The following is a 19,237-nucleotide window of genomic DNA, read 5'->3' on the forward strand; positions in this document are numbered from 1 at the left end:
TTGTTAGAAAAAATTAAGGCATTTTAAAGGAAATATACTACATAAGTAGTACATAGACTATACAAGTCGATACTTTTAAATAGAAAGGCAAATTTCACTGTTTTCCCCCCACGCACTTAATATGTTATAGATTTAAACTCTTGTAGTGTCTGGTTTCCATAATTGCCATTTACATGTAAGAGTCTATCTTATAAATAAGATAGCTGCTAAGTATACAGATAGGCTTCTGCATTATAGCTTTGAATACTTCTATGTGCAGGGAGCTTTAAACTTTAAAACACATACTTAAACAGTTTATTTGTTGAATGAAGGTTAGTCTTTTCAGAGCTGATCATTTTAAAGTCAGAATTTGTGTAGATCATGGTGCTATGTTAGACAAAGAACAGCAGTTTCATGGTTTATTCATGTGGCTTGAAAATCCATGTATTTCTGTTCATCGGTCGTTATTTTCTGTTAAGACCCAATATAAGCGAATATAGGCATAGTTGCATTTATTTTTGAACATCAGACTTCAAAAATAAATCCTTAGGCTGACCCTGAAAAGAAATTATTTTGCAACTAATGAAATTATGTACTAAGGGCCTTTGCTTTGCTAAGCTCTGGTCTGGCCACGTGGCTTCTTGAGTGACTACCATGTTTCCTAGCTTTGGCTTTCTCCCCTACCTTGGGGAGGTGAATTGCCTTTCTCTCTCTCTAATTTACTTTCTAAATAAACTAAAGTCTTCAGTCCAAAAAAATAAATTGTGGACTATGATAGCAAGCCTTTGTTTAATGCTTATTTTATTAATTTTCTCTAATACTTGAGTGTTCCAGCCTTTGAACGGACACTGTAATTTATATGTTCAGGCAGATACGAAACTTGGCTACCCTAACCTTTTGTGGCCTCTTTATTCTCGATGTGAAAATTCATAGAGATAAGAAGAGCAAAATTTTAAAAAGAATTTTTTTTTGGAGATAGGGTCTCGCTCTGGAGTGCAGTGGTACAATTATAGTTCGTGGTAGCCTTGACTTTCTGGGCTCAAGTGGTCCTCCCATATCAGCCTCCTGAGTAGCTGGGACTACAGGCACGTGCGACTACACCTGGCTAGTTTTAAAAATTTTTTGTAGAGACAGGGGTCTCAATTTGTTGCCCAGGCTGGTCTCATACTCCTGGCTTCAAACGGTCCTCCCAATTTGACCTCCCAAAGTGCTGGGATTACAGGTATGAGCCTCTGTGTCTGACCTGAAAAATTAATTTAGATATTTACTAGTACTGTTTGACTTGACACAGATGGATATGCATATTATAGGTTGCCTTCGATGTATAACTTCCGCACACATATGAGGACAAGATTTTAAATCCTAATCCACAAGTAATAAAAAAAAATGATTTTAAGGAACTTTGTGGAAATTTTTAAAAAACAGTAAAAACCTTGAAGAGATGTTTTCATAGGCACCTATTATCAGCCTTGTAGTCACAGGTTATCAGACATATTTACAAAGCCAAATAGAACAACCATATGTAGAAGCTTTAATATTCCAGCAAACCTACGTGTGAAAAGATGATACCATTTAAATTGTCAAAAGCAGAAAGCATAAATATTTTCAATCAGATGTAAAAATCTTTACCAGCTCTTTGAGATGTTTGTAGTATTTTTCAAATGGCATACATTGGAGCTTAAGAAGAAATGCCCATAAACTTGCTTCTGAAATTGGTACTATATTAAATATTAGGTGTTTGAGGAAAAGACAAAGAAACTGTATCCCTGAAATGCTGTGGGAAATCCATCCTTCCTTCCTTCCTTCCTTCCAAGTTGGAGTCTCATTCTGTCACCCAGGCTGGAGTGCAGTGGCACGCTCACGGCCACCGCAACCTCGACCTGCCGGGTTCAGGTGACCCTTCTGCCTCAGCCTTCCAAGTACCTGGAACTGCAGGTGTGCGCAGTTGGCTTATTTTTTTTATTTATTGTAGAGACGAGGTCTTGCCAAGTTGCCCAGGCTGGTCTCGAACCCCTGGACTCAGGCAGTCCTCTCATCTTGGCCTCCCCAAGTGCTGGGATTACAGGCTTGAGCCACTGCACCTGGCCTGGGAAATCTTTAAATCAGAAGTAAGCGCTTAGCCCACTAGAACAGGTTGTCAGTCAGAATTTAAGAGCGAGTTGCAGCCGCTGAAAGGAATTATTCTAAACGACAAGAAAGGAAGGACAGCTTGCTCAGAAGGTGCTGGGCTTTTTACTGGGGAAGGCAGGAACGACCCGACCTGGAGGCCCCTGGCCTTACTCCACTCACCTGGGTGAGGGATTGGCTAGCACTAAGGGGTTGAAGACAGTAGTAGCGGGAAAACAGAGGGTTGGTTACCTGAAAACTTGGTCATTATTTAAATCTAGGATAAGCCGGATTCAATGAATAATCTTGTGAAAATTCTGGTACATAATTGTTAACCCAAGGTTCCCTCACTTGGAAGAATTGACAAGAAAAGGCCACAGTCCCGAGATCACTGGTTTTGGAAACGGAAATGTCCTTCCTCCAAACGCCACTGCCAAAGCCATTTGTGGTCTCCGGTGGGGGCCACAGCTAATGTTCTTAGGGAAGCTTGTGACAGATCCAGCAGGGCTGTTAAGACGCTGTTGGTGAATTCCAGGCTGTTCTGAATTACTGCGTTCCGGATTTTCTTCATTCCGAAAAGTTCTTAATACATTTAGAGTGACTTTTTCTCTACCAGCATGGCATTGTGGTGGGGGCACTGGGCAGTGCCCTTCCTGGCTTTGTTTATGACGCAGCTGGGCACGCATGTTGGGGTTGGGTTAACTGTCTTCTGGAGTTAATGAGATCGGGGTCACAGGTTCAATTCTTGGGAAGGCCAGTTAGCTTTGCTTTGTTCTGCGAGCTCATATTGTACTCTTAACCCAGGCCAGCCATCTGGTGAAGGCTGCTCATCGATCACAAAGACACCGGTACGCAAGACAGTGTGGGAGCGACAGCAGGCATCTTTCTCAGTAGATGTCGAATAATTAGAGGAACAATTCCAGAACCACGTGCAAATTTGTGCTTCACCGCATTATCTTGATATGTGGAAGAGAACATGGTTCTCTCATATTTTTCCTTGTCATTTCTGTTCACAGTCATCTGGTTACAATTTTTGAGACGTTTCTCATTCATTCAGCAGTTAGGCTTTGCCCTGAGTATTCTTAACCTCCCTGGAGGTTTGTAGGACAGTGACTATGGTCATAAGAACCGAGACAGGCTAAGTAGTAGATCAGACCACTTAGTAGTTGTTTAGAGATCCAGTTCACGGAATTAAATAGAAAGAGTTTTTAAAAGCAAAAAAAAGAACCAAACTGTTTTGAAGAAGGGTAAATAGACTGAAAATGTCCAGGGTAACACTTTGTAGTTTGTCTAAGTGTGCCCTGAACTGCGGAGCTGTCATTTCCTTTATTGAAATAACTCCCCGTGTTGAGAGAGGTAGCAGAGATCATCCGGCCCTGCGCCGTCCCCTCTGGTCTTCCTGGTCCCACGTGGCCAGGCCAGATTGAGATGTGCTGCCAATTTAAAATACATAGTGGATCTCCAACATTGGATATGAAAACAGGATGTAAAGCATGTCATTTGTCGTTGTTTAGTGTTGATTACGTGTTGAAATAATATTTTGGCTATGTCGGATGGAAATCAGATATCAAAATTCATTGTACCTGTTTCTTTTTGCTTTTTGAAACGTGCCTGCTAGAAAAATGTAAGATGGTGTGTTTGGCTCGCATTTGGGGCTTGGGTTGTGTTTCTATGGGGCGGTCCTGATCTAGGCCAATCCTTCATTTCACGGGTGACGATACTCGAGGTTCAGTGGTCAAGTAACTGAGCTGAGTTCTTTCCATTGCCTAGAACTTCTCCCTGCATGTAGGCGAGGTGCTCAGGAAGACGGGAACTCTGAACCCCTGGAGGACTATGGAGTGTGTGGCAGACGTATTTTGCAGGATCTGTGCCTGAATTGTCAGGTGTTACGCCAGTTGCATGTGTGTGTGTTTGCAAATACTTTATGCCAGTTGAGCGTGTGTGTATGTATATACTGTATGTCGGTTGCGTGTATATATACTTTATGCCAGTGTGTGCGCGCACACACACACCACACAGGGTGGAGGGCTTTGTTTTCTGTTTTCTGGGTTTTCTTTGAGTCAGAGTCTCACTCAGTCGCCCAGGCTGGAGTGCAGTCAGTGGTACGCTCATGGCCACCACTGCTTCAACCTGCTAGGCTCAGGTGATCCTTCCACCTCAGCCTTTCAAGTAGCTGGAACTACAGGTGCATGCTGCTTTTTTGATTTATTGTAAAGACGAGGTCTCGCCATGTTGCTCAGGCTGGTCTTGAACCCCTGAACTCAGGCAATCCTTTCCCCTCGGCCTCCCAAAGTGCTGGGATGACAGGCCTGAGCCACTGCGCCCCGGGCTTTGTTTTCTTTATAATGGTGATGTGTAGGCTCAGTTTTCCCTTCCTATGTAGGTCAGAGGCCCTGCAGCCTTATTTAGTTCTGAGAAAAGTGCATTAAAATAGTAGACATCAACAGTGAAACTCTGGGATAGAAAGGTAGGGTGCTCATTTAAGCGGGCACTTTAAAATGCATTTTTTATTGCCAGGAGGGTTTTTGATAGATTTGAGTGAACCTTGGTGGAAAGTAACGCTCTCAGGCTGGAGCATTTTTGGAAGGAAGAGAGCTGGAATGAAGAGAGATTATTCGCCTGTGTTCTGAAGAGAGCGCTTATGAGCTGTTAGTGTCTGTCTCCAGTCTAGGAGGAAACAGCCAGGGTTGGCTGTGCGCTCGCCGTGGCCCTGAAATATGAGTTTCCTGTCAGTTTTGAGGACATATGGGTCTTTAACTGACAAGGATAAAAAGGAGGAAAGCCTCATGGTCGAATTTGTTGTCTGTTATTTTTAGTTGAGATTTTTTTTTTTCTAATCAACATGGGCAGTGCCAATGTGACTGTAATGATTAACGTCTTAAGGTTGTTTACTTTGGGCAGCTACAGATTTAGCCTTTCTTTTTGGCCCATGCAGGGTTCTGAGTCACTATTTGTTTGTTATCTGTGGCCCAATGATGACCACTGAACAGCAGTTTTGTCAGGGGACCTCTGACACATCAATTAATCTCATCATCCATACCAGCTATTAATGTTCAAGAATTTATCTGTTTAGAAGGGCCAGTGTGGAGGCTGAAAGAAGATATGTGTGTGATTACGACTAGATTGATGGTATGTAAGCATATTTCTGGATTATCATTCTTCTATGGTTTTGTCTTTTATAAACAACTCTGGTTGATCCTAGCTACAGAGAAACAAAGCAAGACAGCCATCTCTGAATGGTTACCTTTGAGTTAGTAAAATAAATAACTGTGTCCTGTGTTATGAAGCTTAATGAAAAATTCCAAGTTCATCCACATCTCATCCAGTCAAAGTCATTGTAAGCCCGTTTTATCTCATGTCAACAAACACGTACGGAACATACATTTTGTGCTGGGCACCATGGTCACAGTATGAAAAGAATAACGGCCAGGCGTGGTGGCTCAAGCCTGCGCTCCCAGGACTTTGGAATGCTGAGGTGGAAGGATCCCTTAAGACCAGGAGGGCAAGGCCACTGTGAGCCTTGATTGTTGTGATCATGTCACTGCACTCCAGCCTGGGTGACAGAAGGAGACCCTGACTCAAAACAAAACAAAACTAAAACTAATGGAGGCCGGGTGTGGTGCTGTAATCCCAGCACTTTGAGAGGCCAAGGCGGGAGGATTACTTGGGCCTAGGAGTTTGAGACCATCTTGGGCAACATAGCGAGAAGTTGTCTCTACAAAACATAAAGATAAAAAGTTAGCTTAGCTTGATGGTGCATGTCTGTAGTCCCAGCTACTCAGGAGGCTGGGGCCGGAGGATCACTTGAACCCAGGAGTTGGAGGTTACAGTGAGCTAAGATTGCACCACTGTACTCCAGCCTGGGTGACAGAGTGAGACCTTGCCTCTTAAATTTAAAAAAAGAAAGAAAAAAAAAGATTGGGGAAGTTTAGATTGCTTGCCCAAGTTATTCATAACTTTTGTTGTAATTTCTAACTTGAAGGGAAAAAATGTAGCATTTTGACATTATTGCAGAACAAATGCATTTTGATTTATGTTTCACAGTTGACCAGCTGGTTTCGTGATCTGTCTCCTTTCTCGCAGTAACAGAATCTTTTCCTTTGGGTCACTGGGACAGTCAGATGGGACGGTGGGAGTCATATTGAGCGTGGAGGGGTGGTACGTGCCCCTGTATTTCCTTCTTCCCCCTTGTTCCGGCCATTAATGCCCAGCCCTGTGGAGTTGCTGGCAAAAATAAAAATAAACAAAGCTACTTTATTTTGTGTGGTGTCTCGTGCCTGTAATCCCGGCACTTTGGGAGGCTGATGCAGGATCGCTTGAGCCCTGGAGTTCAAGACCAGCCTGGGCAACCCATGGAAATCTTGTCTCTACAAAAAATTTAAAAAAAATTAGCCAGGTGTGGTGGCATGCACCTGTAGTCCTAGCTCCTTGAGAGGCTGAGGCGGAAGGGTCACCTGAGCCCTGGAGGTCAAGGCTGCTGTGTGCCATGATCATCGTGATTTTGCCACTGTACTCCAGCCCGGGCGACAGAGTGAGACCCTGACTCAAAAAAAAAAAAAAAGAAAAGAAAAGAAAAGCAAAGAAAATAAAAAGAAAAGGTCTGGGAAGTAGAGATTGCTTGATTGTGACAGTGGTACATCTCAGCCACATCTGCCATCTCCTTGATCTCGAACCTCTTAGCCGCCAGAACTGTGAGAAATAAATTTGTGTTGTTTGTAAGCCAGCCTGGCTATGGTATTTTGTTACAGCAGCCCAAATGGACTAGGTCAAATACTGACATTTCTTAGGTAGGGGGAGCTGTCAGAGCAGGGAGCCGCATAATCATAGTTACTTGGATGGGTGACTGGGAGTTAAAGTTCTAAGACCCAGCTTTGTCTCTGATTTGCCTAGTGACCTTGAGCAAGTCACTTTATTCCTCTGGGCCTCCGATATCTCATGTATAAGGTGAAAGAGCCGTTGTCCAGTAAGCATACAGTAGTCTTCAAGTTATGGAGATATTATTCTGGTGAGAGAGAGAGAGAGACAAGAAATAGTGATAAATTATGTACTTATGACAGAAGTATATATCCTATACCATCAGGTCATAATAAATGCTATAAAGGAAGTAAAGCTGGGTGAGTAAACTTAAAGTGTTGCTCTTTCTAGGTAGAGTAGCCGAGTATAAAATAGAAGTGTCTGGGCGCTGTGGCTCATGCCTGTAATCCTAGCCACTTGGGAGGCTGAGGCGGGAGGATCACTTGAGACCAGTTGTTTGAGGCTGCAGTGAGCTATGATCGCACCATTGCACTCCAGCCTGGGTGACAGGGCGAGACACACTGACTCTTAAAAAAATAATGTAATAAACGTAGGGGATAAATACAGATGTCCACTTAAAAATAGATGGCATGTAAACATTAACAAATACTTCATACACATTTAAAAAAAATAAAATAGAAGCGCCTGTGATCCCAGCACTTTGGGAAGCCAAGGAGGGAGGATGTCTTGCGTCCAGGAGTTCTGGACCAGCCTGGGCAACATAGCGAGACCCTCTCTCTACCACATACAAATAATAATAATAATAATAATTAGCTGGGTATGGTAGGCTACTCAGGAGGCTGAGGCGGAAGGATTGCCTGAGCATGGGAAGTCGAGCCTGTGGTGAGCCGTGATTCTGCACTCCAGCCTGGGTGACAGAGTGAGACCCTGACTCAAATAAATAATTAAATGAATGAATGAATAAATAAATTAGTGAGACTCCAGCTCAAACAAGCAAGCAAACAAACGAATGAATAAGTGAATAAATAAATAGAAGAAGCCACAAGAATATTTAGAATCTTCCAGATCCAGAATTGTGGGTCTAATTAGAAATATGGTGTGAGTTCAGTCTCTTTGACAGTGATTCAAATCAGTTTCCAAATAGATGTTGTTCTTACAGTTTCAGTTAGTTGGGTAGAATCTTCCTCCTCCAACCCCCCGGCTTTCACGTAGCTTGACCAAGTATAGCATCGTGACGTTTTAGGAAACAAAACTTCTTCCTCATTGGTCATTTGTCTCCCGCCTCTTTTCCGCAGCCCTTGATTCGTCTCCAAATTTGAGGCTCGAGGGAGGAGACGCTACCATTTAACCAGCCATATTTAAGGCAGTTGCTCAGTATATCAAATAGCTCTTTTTTTTTTTTTGAGTTGGGACTCTCACTCTGTCACCCAGACTGGAGTGCAGTGGCCGCTCCCAGCCACCGCAGCCTCCACCTGCTGGGCTCCGGCGATCCTTTGGCCTCAGCCTTCCAAGTAGCTGGAACTACAGGCATGCGCTACCACGCCCAGCTGATTTTTGATTTACTGCAGAGATGAGGGCTTGCCAAGTTGCCCAGGCGGGTCTCGAACCCGCAGGCTCAGGCAATCCACTCACCTCAGCCTCCCAAAGGTGCGGGATTACAGGCTGAGCCACCGAGCCCGGCTTCTTCTAAGTTATTTTAATATAAATTAAAATTAAACGGGAGCTCTGGGATGGCCCTGTTTTAATTACAATTGGAATGCATCTTAGGAGACCATTCGGCCTCTTATAATCATAACAGTTTCATTATGATTTTTCCTAAAGGACTGTTAATTAGCTGGGTCTATCCTGAGGTCTTATAGTTTGGTTTATAGATGATTTTTTTTTTTTTGAGTCGGAGTCTCGCTCTGTTGCCCAAGTTGGAGTGCAGTGGTACACTCACAGCCCCTGCAGCCTCGACCTGCTGGGCTCAGGCGATCCTTCCGCCTCAGCCTTCCAAGTAGCCGGAACTACAGGCATGCACCACCACGCTCAGCTTATTTATTTACTTATTGTAGAGATGAGGTCTCGCCAAGTCACCCAGGTCTCGAATCCCTTGACTGAAGCAATCCTCTTGCCTCAGCCTCCCAAAGTGCTGGGATTACAGGCTTGAGCTACCGTTTTTAGATGATGCTTGTCAAATCAATGGAAAGCCTGAAGCATGCCAATATTCATCTTTAGGTTATCTCAGTGAAGTGAAATGGTTGAACACTGATCATTCGTAGAAGGGTATGCTTAAAACTGGCTTGTTCTTTACGTGTGGAGGTAGGTTGGGGGAACTAGACTTAGCACTAATTGAGGATCATTCTCATAGAGTTTTAAATCGATTTCCTACAGGCTGGGTGTAGTGGCTCACGCATGTAGCCCAGCACTTTGGGAGGCCGAGGTAGAATTGCTTGAGCCCAGCAGTTCAAGATCAACCTGGGAAACATAGTGAGACCTCGTCTCTACAAAAAAATAAAAAAATTAGCCGAGTGTGGTGGCACATGCCTGTAGTCCCAGGTACTTGGGAGGCTGAGACAGAAGGATCACCTGAGCCCAGGAGGTCGAGGCTGCGGTGAGCCGGGATCACTGCACTCCAGCTTGGGCGACAGAGTGAGACCCCAGCTCAAAAAATAAATGAATGCATAAATAAATGAATAGAAATGGACAAAAATGAATTTCCTACAAATTCCATCTACGGCATGGGGAAGTGTGAGAGGTAGACAGCTTTTTAAGGTGGTATGTGATGTGCTTTCTGCCCCACGCCCAGTGGGATCCCGGCTGTGTTGTTTTGTTCTCTCGGATTGTAGTTCACAGCCAGGGCAGCTAGCCCTGCCTGAATTATTTAACGCGTCTCATCCTTAAAGAGGGTTCCCAGGAGTTGTGGTGCCGAAGGCTTGCAGATGTGCTGGCTGCCAGTGTGTGCATGGTCCTTCTTGGTTTTTGCTCCGCTAGGATAGGGACGCCTCCTGGGTTTTGGCTCAGCGCTGCTGTTTACAGGCCCTGCTCTAGGTGACCTCGCTCCACCAGTCCCTGTCGTGATGGGATTCAGCTCGTTAACATTAAATTCTCATCAGAATTCCCTCGTGCAGCTGTCTTTCTCGGGATGTCTAGTTATTTCACAAAGAACCTCAGATAGGAAGGAAGAAAGGAAGTTCTGTTTGGACACTGTGCTCACAGGGCATATTAATATTTGGTTTGCTTATTACAGTTGAACCTCTAGTATTCTGGGGTTTTTCCTTCTAGTTGTTAAATGATAATCGTATTGTGGTGAAATGTGTACGTCATGAAACTTACCATTTTATTTTATGGTTATTTTATTTTTAATTTCAATTTTAATTTTTTTGAGTTGGAGTCTCACTCTGTTGTCCAGGCTGGAGTGCAGTGGCACCCTCACGCCTCCTGGGCTCAGGCGATCCTACCACCTCAGCCTTCCAAGTAGCTGGAATCACAGGCGTGCGCCACCACACCTGGCTAATTTTTTGATTTGTTGTAGAGAGGAGGTCTCGCCAAGTTGCCCAGGCTGGTCTCGAACCCTGGGACTCAAGCAATCCTCTCGCCTCTGCCTCCCAAAGTGCTGGGATTGCAGGTGTGAGCCACTGCGCCCGGCCGATTTTACTTTACTTTTTAAAGTGAACATCTCAAGTTTGTATTCTCTTAGTAGTTAAACATAATATGACACTTGGAACTGAATCCCTTGGCTGTTTCTTTTCTCGTCTCCTCCCAGTTCAGAATGCTTGCAGCTCTTACTAGCCAACGTTGTCTCAGATCTGCAGTCGGGCTCAACGCACTCAAGCTTCAGCGCAATCTTCTTTGTAGTTTTAGTCTTTCTAGAGACTCGGCTTCGTCTGCCCACTATAGCCACTTTGCTTCCTGTCATGATGATGCCTGGGCACACACAGAATCCTTGCCCTTCTTGGACTGTGTCACTTTATGGGGCTGGTGCTTGCCAGACTCCTTACAGAAAGCCCAGTGGGTTTGGGGACATTCACCATGTTTGCAAGAGTGCTGTCAGTGTGGAAAGCAAAACTTAACCACTTTAACCATTTTAAAAATTTTTGAGTTGGAGTTTCACTCTGTTGCCCAGACTGGAGTGCGGTGGTCGCTCTCGGCCACCGCAGCCTCGACCCGCTGGGCTCCAGCGATCCTTCCGCCTCAGCCTTCCAAGTAGCTGGAACTACAGGCGTGCGCTATATGCCTGGCTCATTTTTTGGTTTACTGTAGAGAACTTGGTAAACTTTGGTTTACCAAGTTGCCCAGGCTGGGCTTGAACCTGTGGACTTAGGCAGTCCTCTCACCTTGGCCTCCCAAAGTTCTGGTATTACAGGCTTGAGCCACTGCGCCTGGCCTTAAACATTTTTAAGTGTATAGTTTATTGGCATTAAGTATATTCATGCTGTCAAGCAACCATCACCCCTATCCATTTCCAGAACTTTTTCATCATTCCCAAACAGACATTCTGCACCTACTAAACAGTGACTCCCTGCCCCCCAACCCTTGGTAACCGCTGTTCTACTTTCTATCTCCATGAGTTTGCCTGTTCTAGGTACTCATATAACTGGGGTCACACAATATTTGTCCTTTTGTGTTCTACTTAGCCTCACATGTTTTTAAGGTTCACCCATGCTGTGGCAGGTATCAGGTCTTCATTCCCTTTAATGGAAGAATAAAATTCCGTTGTGTGTATATGAGGCATTAAAAAAATCCATTGATGTGTTGATGGACATTTGGGTTACTTCCACCTTTGCCTACTGTTTGGAGCACTAACGCCTGGGTGCATGAATATCTGTTTGAGTCCTGCTTCCTACTTTTTTGGGTATAGATGTAGGAGTGGAATTGCTGGATCAAATGACAAGTCTACGTTTAATGTTTTGAGGACACTCCAAACTATGTTCCATAGCAACGGCACCATTTTACCTTCCCACCAGCAATGCACAGGCTTTTCGTGTATCTCCATCCTCACCAATACGTGTTGTTTTCTGTCTTTTGATGATAGCCATCCTAATGGCTGTGCAGTGGTATCTCATTTTGGTTTTGAGTTGCACTTCGCTGAAGACTAACGTTGTTGAGCATCTTTTTGTGCACGTATTGGCCATTTGAATTGGCTTATTTTTTGTTGTTGAGTTGTAGGAATTCTTTTTACATTCTGGATATCAATCACTTACCAGATACATGACTTGCAAATACTTTCTCCCATTCTGTGGATTGCCTTTTCATCCTTTGGTTAGTGTTTACATGCTTTCTCTCTCTTTTTTTTTGAGTTAGAGTCTCACTCCGTTGCCCAGGCTGGAGTGCAGTGGCAAGCTCACGGCCATGCCAGTGTCGACCTGCTGGGCTCCGGCGATCCTTCCACCTCAGTCTTCCAAGTAGCTGGAACGACAGGCGTGCGCTACCACGCCCGGCTAATTTTTTATTTATTGTAGAGACGAGGTCTCGCCAAGTTGTCCGGGCTAGTCTCGAACCCTTGGGCTCAGGCAGTTCTCTCACTTCGGCCTCCCAAAGTGCTGGGATGACAGGCTGAGCCACTGAGCCCGGCCACACATGCTTTCTTATGTGATATTTAGTTATGCATGGATGTGAAAGGGGATTAATATAAAAAACAAGCGAAAACATGAACTTGGCTGTTCACCTAGATGGCAATATTACTTTTGTTTGATTAAGGTTCCCAGGACAAGATAAGGGAAATAAAACCTTGGAGTCACAGTGTGGATTCAGGACCCCTGAGTGTTTACCAAGCATTCCTCCTGGGAGGTGGCAGAGTCAGGGCCAGGAGAGAATCCAAAGAGATGCAGTCTGGGCATCTGACAGTGAGTGGGGCCAGGCATGAGGCATCCATGCTTTTCCTCCATGTCGCCTCCCAAGGCTTTGCTGATAACCGCCATGTTCTGGTTTTCTCATGCGTCTCTGTTTACTTTGATTCAGCACTGATACTGTGCCCCTGGTGCCCACCTGTTCTTCCCTGTTTTATTTCCTTTGTGCTAATTGTACAGGTGCGCCCACAGCACATGTTGGTGAGAGAAAAACTACCCACTGGTGCAGTGAGGAACTGGCTATGCTTCACTCTGGCCATTTCTTCTGGGGACAGGATTATGTATCACAATTCCATCTGCAAGATGTTGCTCATTATAGACCTTCTGTTTATAATTATTGCATCCAATTTTTCCTATAAGTTTGCCTTTTTGACTAGTGTTATTGTTTGATGACAACCTGAGGCTGCGGTACTGTGCTTATGGTTTTCACTGTCAAAATGGAGAAAGTGCCTTTACTGCTATCCCCAGACCTGGACTTAGGACAATGAGAAGAAAACACTGATGTATACTCGTTGGCTCACTCAGTCTGGCAAAGACTACTTCGTGGTGATATTGAAGCTGAGTACGTAATACAGATTTTGAGGAAATGGTCTTTCCAAAGGGATAGATGGAGCAACAGCATGAGGAGGCCAGCATAAGTTTTTAGTAAGGTGTCTTTAATTCTAGGAAGTAAAATCAAAACAGGACAGAGCAAATTCTCTAGGCAAATAAAGGTCATTAGCAAGCTTGGAAAGAACAGTGTTTCCAGCCGGGCTTGGTGGCTTAGCCTGTAATCCCAGCACTTTAGAAGGCCGAAGTCAGTGGATTGCCTGAGCCCGCGGGTTCGAGAGCCACCTGGGCAACTTGGTGAGACCTCATCTCTACAATAAATTAAAAAAAAAAAATTAGTCTGACGTGGTAGCGCCTGCCTGTAGTTAGGGCTACTTGGAAGGTGAAGGTGGAAGAATGGCCGGAGCCCAGCAGGTCGAGGCTGCGGTGGCCAGGAGTGTGCCACTGAGCTCCAGTCTGGGTGACAGAGGGAGACTCCAACTCCAAAAAAAAAAAAAAAAAAGAGAAAGAACAGTGTTTCCTGACATGTCTCTGTGGAGGTAAGAAGAAGGAAGATGGAAATCTGACCTCCAGAGTTGCATCTTTAAGTGATGGGAAAGGTGCATAGAATAATCCATTTTCTTTGTGGGTGAGATCAGCTGTAAGTATAGTGAGCTGTAGAATTAACGGTGACAAACACCCAGATGCAGTGGCTCACCCCTGTGATCCCAGAACTTTGGGAGGCCAAGGCAGGAGGATTACTTGAGACCAGGAGTTTGAGATCCGCCTGGGCAACATAGTAAGACCCTGACTCTCCAAAAATAATTTTTAAAAATAGCTGGATGATGTCGTGCATGCCTGTAGACCTAGCTACTCGGAAGGCTGAGGTGGGAGGATTGCTTAAGCCCAGGAGTTCTGCACGAGATGCTTTTGAATCTTTATTTTTAGTCAGTGAAATAATATAGTAAAATCATAAAACTGCTCTGCTGGAATAATTTTCTGGTTACTGGGAAATTTTTTTATGTGTATAAAGGTGTATCTGTATGACTTTGTTTGTATGCAACCTTATTTACTAACACGTAATTTCTCAAAACATAGTATTTGTATTTGATTGTTAGATAGCCAGTACCTTTAAAATGGTAATAAGGAAACAAGTATTTCCTCCAAGGACATTTCAGAATTTTACCGCAGCAAATAATGTTTCAGTGTAAAAGAATCAGGCCACAGGTTGAAGAGTCTGGCGGTAGTTTCTGGCTTCCTTCCTTCAGCCGTTACGAATGTGCTAACATATGTCCCAGAGCTGGGACCAGTTTAATAGACATTTCATCCCATCCGCCATCCCTGCAGTGAGAGAAGAAATAAATAAGGACTTACTGAGGTTTCTTTCACCCACGCCAACTCTGGCGTGTCTCCGTTTCTTTTCTCCCTTCTTTCTCTAATAAACTTTGTTATTTATTTGTTAAATAAATAAGGACTTTCCCTTTTTGAATAGATTGAAAACCTTTAGAGCCTGATCTTGGCAGGTCTTATTTTTTCCAATTTCTACATATTTTCATGCTGTTTCAAGGGTAAAAACAATACATGTAGACATCTGGGATTCAGGATGGAACTGTGAACTCATAGGACGTCCCAGGAGACCGTGGACCACATCCTGCAAGAGAACTTCTTTCTCGGACCGAAGTCTTGCTGCTTTCCTCAGAGTCTCTCTTTGGGGTTTTTGTGGTGGTATGATGCTAGTGACAGAATTTCTTTTTGGCTTTCGTTATGGCTTTCCTCTTTTTACCCTTTGCTATTTTCTCACTGTGTCAGTCTCCTGTCGTTACCTGCTCACGCGCTTATCCTTGGCAAACCTTTCAGGACTCATCAGTGGCACCTTCCAAGTCCTCGCCAACCCTCTCCTGGCAGCTCAGACAGCACACCCAGAACCTTGGAGCACAGCACTCTGCCTCCAGCTCTCTTCCCTCGCTCTGACATGCGTTTGTATTGCCTGTCCTTGGTCCAGCCATCATTTGTCAAGACTAAAAGGTTTGCAGAATCATATCCATTAAAAGTTGTAGTCAAAGCCGGGCTCGGTGGCTCAGCCTGTGATCCCGCGCCTTTGGGAGGCTGAGGCGAGTGGATTGCCTGAGCCCGCGGGTTCGAGACCCGCCTGGGCAACTTGGTGAGACCTCCTCTCTACAATAAATTAAAAAAATGAGCCGGGCGTGGTAGCGCACGCCTGTAGTTCCAGCTACTTGGAAGGCTGAGGCAGAAGGATCGCTGGAGCCCAGCAGGTCGAGGCTGTGGTGGCCGGGAGCGGTCACTGCACTCCAGTCTTAATCCCAGAATTTGGGAGGCTGAGGTAGGAGGATTGCTTGAGACTGGGGGTTTGAGACGAGTCTGGGCAACCTAGCGAGACCCTGCCAATAAAAAATTTTAAAATAAATAAATTAGTTTAAAAAATTAGCTAGGCATGGTGGTATGTGCCTGTAGTCCTGGCTACTCCAGAGGCTAAGGTGGGAGGATTGCTTGAGCCCAGCATGTCAAGGCTGGAGTGACATATGATCACACCATTACACTCCAGCCTGGGCAACAGAGCAAGACCCTGTCTCGGGGGGTGGGGGTAGGGGGGAGAAGCAATGACTTGTTATTGAATTGCCCTTGACTCTGTAGCTTCAGCTTCGTCTTGATTCTGAGATGACTTAGCTTCTTCTCAGGAATTCAGCATGAACTCACTTCTTCTCTTCCTATCTTTCCTCAAGTGTCTCCCATACCTGTCCCTTTCTTAGGCTTTCCCTGGGTCTTAGCTATCTTAACCAGCGGTTTTTACATGCCTGCTCTGTTGACTTTTGGGAGGTGCCACACAGTGGTGACTCACACGAGGTGGACGGAACAATTTTCAAGGTGCTTTCATGCCTTATCTCATTTCAGGTTGGCCGAGTCCTCCCTAGTATGCCAAAAGTGTTTCAGTTTCCAAAGCCAGACATTTTTCTTATTCTCTGACCCTCATGACCTCCTCAAGATCTTTGGTCTGAGATTGTCTTTCTCTCCGTTGGTTCTTTCCGTTTTTTGTTTTGAGTTGGGGTCTCACTCTGTTGCCCAGGCTGGAGTACAGTGGCATGAGCACAGCTCACCGCAGCCTCAACCGCCTGGTACAGCTGGGACTACAGGTGAGTGCCACCACACCCAGGTAATTTTTTTTCTTTTGAGTTGGAGCCTCACTCTGTCGCCCAGACTGGAGTGCAGTGGCCGCTCCCGGCCACCGCAGCCTCGACCTGCTGGACTCTGGCGATCCTTCCACCTCAGCCTTCCAAGTAGCTGGAACTACAGGCATGCGCTACCGTGTCCAGCTAATTTTTGATTTATTGTAGAGATGAGGTCTCACCAAGTTGCCTAGGCAGGTCTCGAACCCGTGGACTTAGGCAATCCACTCACCTCAGCCTCCCAAGGCGTGGGATTACAGGCTGAGCCACCGAGCCCGGCTCAGGTAATTTTTTAAACATATTTTGTAGAGACGAAGTCTCTCTGTGTTACCTAGGCTGGAACTCCTGGCCTCAAGCAATCCTCGTGCCTTGGACTTCCAAAGTGCTAGGATTACAAGAGTGAACCATCGCTCCCTGCCTCTTTTCCTTCTTAAAATAAATAATCTTAGGCCTCGCCTAGCATTAAAAAAATTCACCCAGATTTTACTCTCTGTCTTTTTTCTTTCACTCACACAATTTTTTGTTTATATAGCTTCAAATGTCTACTTGAACTTTTAAATTTTCCACCAATTTCTTGTCTCATGCATTCTCTCATCTTGAGCTGAAACTGCCTTTTACTGATTCACCAAGAATTTCATCCACAGCCCCAAAAGTACAGTGTCCTTTTCGCAGTCTGTATGTGGGCATGGGCTGGTCACAACCATCTGAGTCTTCACCCTTGGAGACAACTGAGGTCATCGGAGGTTTGGAATTATGGAGGCTCACCACAGCCTCGACCCTCTGGGCTCAGGTGATCCTCCCGCCTCAGCCTCCTGAGTAGCTGTGACTACAGGTAGTGCCACCAAACCCGGCTAATTTTTGTGTATTCTGTAGATGAGGTCTCACTATGTTGTCCAGGCTGGCCTCGAACTCCTGGACTCAAGCAATCAGCTGTGGTTGCTGGGCTGTGGGTGGAGGAGACAGGCCCCATGCAGTAGGGGTAGAAGTTCTCTGCCCTTGAGGAAGATGAGTCCCTGTGCAACCCCTTGACGTGAGCCTTTGTGGTCACATAGGGGACCACGACTTCCCATGGTTCACTGTCTCGTGTGTGGAATGAGGCCACTGGCAGGAGTCCCTCCGCCTTTTCCTCAGGGTCCTGCAGGTGACCCTGACTCCTCAGTGACATCTGCGGCCTCCACTGAGGCGATGTGAAGGCATGAGTGTCTGTTGGTTCACTTGCCGGACTCATGGACAGCTAGTTTGTATTGTTGTTGTTTTTAGTTGTGGTAAAATATACATGACATAAAATTATACCTATTCAGTGGCATTTTTGATGTTATATAAACAGCATCATTCTCCATGTCCAGAACATTTTCGTTATCCTAGAATAAAACTCTGTACTGGCCGGGCGCGGTGGCTCAGCCTGTAATCCCAGCACTTTGGGAGGCCCAGGTGAGAGGATTGTCTGAGCCCACGGGTTCAAGACCAGCCTGAGCAACATGGTGAGACCTCGTCTCCACAATAAAACCAAAAATTAGCTGGGCGTGGTAGTGCGCACCTGTAGTTCTGGCTACTTCGAAGGCTGAGGCCAAAGGATCACTAGAGCCCAGCAGGCCAACTCTGGGGTGGCTGGGAGCATGCCACTGCGCTCCAGCCTGGGTGACAGAGTGAGACTCTGACTCAAACAAACAAACAAAAACAAAACAAAACTCTGTACCTGTTAAACAACAGGTTTACGCATCATCCCTTCCCTCAGCCCTGGCAATCTTTCTACTTTCCATTTCTGTGAATTTGCCTATTCTAAGTACCTCCGATAAGTGAGGTTGCTCAGTATGTATCCCTTTGTGTCTGACTCATTTCACATAGTGTGATGCTCTCGGGTTTTATTCATATTGTAGCACACATTAGAACTTGATTCCTTTTTATGACAGAATAATATTCCACTGTGAATATATCACATTTTGCTAATCCATTCATCTGATGATGTTTGAGTCTTGGCTATTTTGAGTAGTGCTTCAACCGGCTAGTTTTTTGTTTTAATTTTTTTTTTTTTTTTGAGTCGGAGTCTCACTCGGTCGCCCAGACTGAAATGCAATGGCCGTGCCGGGCCACCGCGACCTCGAGCTGATGGGCTCGGGGAATGCTTCCGCCTCAGCCTTCCCAGTACCCGGAATTACAGGCATGCGCTACCACGCCCGGCTGATTTTTTGATTTATTGTAGAGATGAGGTCTTGCCATGCCCAGGCAGGTCTCGAACCCGCGGGCTCAGGCAATCCACTCACCTCAGCCTCCCAAAGCGCTGGTATTACAGGCTGAGCCACCGAGCCCGGCTTTTTTGTTTTAATTTTAGAGGCAGAGTCTCGCTGTGTTGCCCAGGCTGGAGTTCAGTGTCACAGTGATGGCTACCACAGCCTTGAACTCCTTGGCTCAGCCTCCCGAGTATTTGGGATGATAGTTGCATGCTACTGTACCCAGCTAATTTTTAATTTTGTTGTTGTTGAGATTAGGTCTCCTTATGTTGCCTAGGCTGGTCTCGAACTCCTGGCCTCAAACAGTCCTCCGGCTTTGGCCTCCCAGAGTGTAGGATTACAAGTGCCAGCCACCGCATCTGGCCCTGTAGTACTTCTTCTGTCTTTAAGGGCTTTTTGGAGCATTGCTGAATACATCAAAGCACCAAAGTTCTGCATGAAGGATTTTCACGATCATTTAGAATCAGAAGCTTGGCCGGGCTCCGCGGTGCAGCCTGTCATCCCAGCACTTTGGGAGGCCGAGGCAAGTGGGTTGCCTGAGCCCACAGGTTCGAGACCCGCCCGGGCAACTTGGCGATACCTCATCTCTACAATAAAACAAAAATCAGCTGGGCGTGGTAGCGCGTCTGTA

This window comes from Carlito syrichta, unplaced genomic scaffold (assembly GCF_000164805.1).
Source record: "Carlito syrichta isolate Samal-C Ts95f unplaced genomic scaffold, Tarsius_syrichta-2.0.1 Scaffold304596, whole genome shotgun sequence".
In the NCBI taxonomy this organism is placed as follows: Eukaryota; Metazoa; Chordata; class Mammalia; order Primates; family Tarsiidae; genus Carlito; species Carlito syrichta.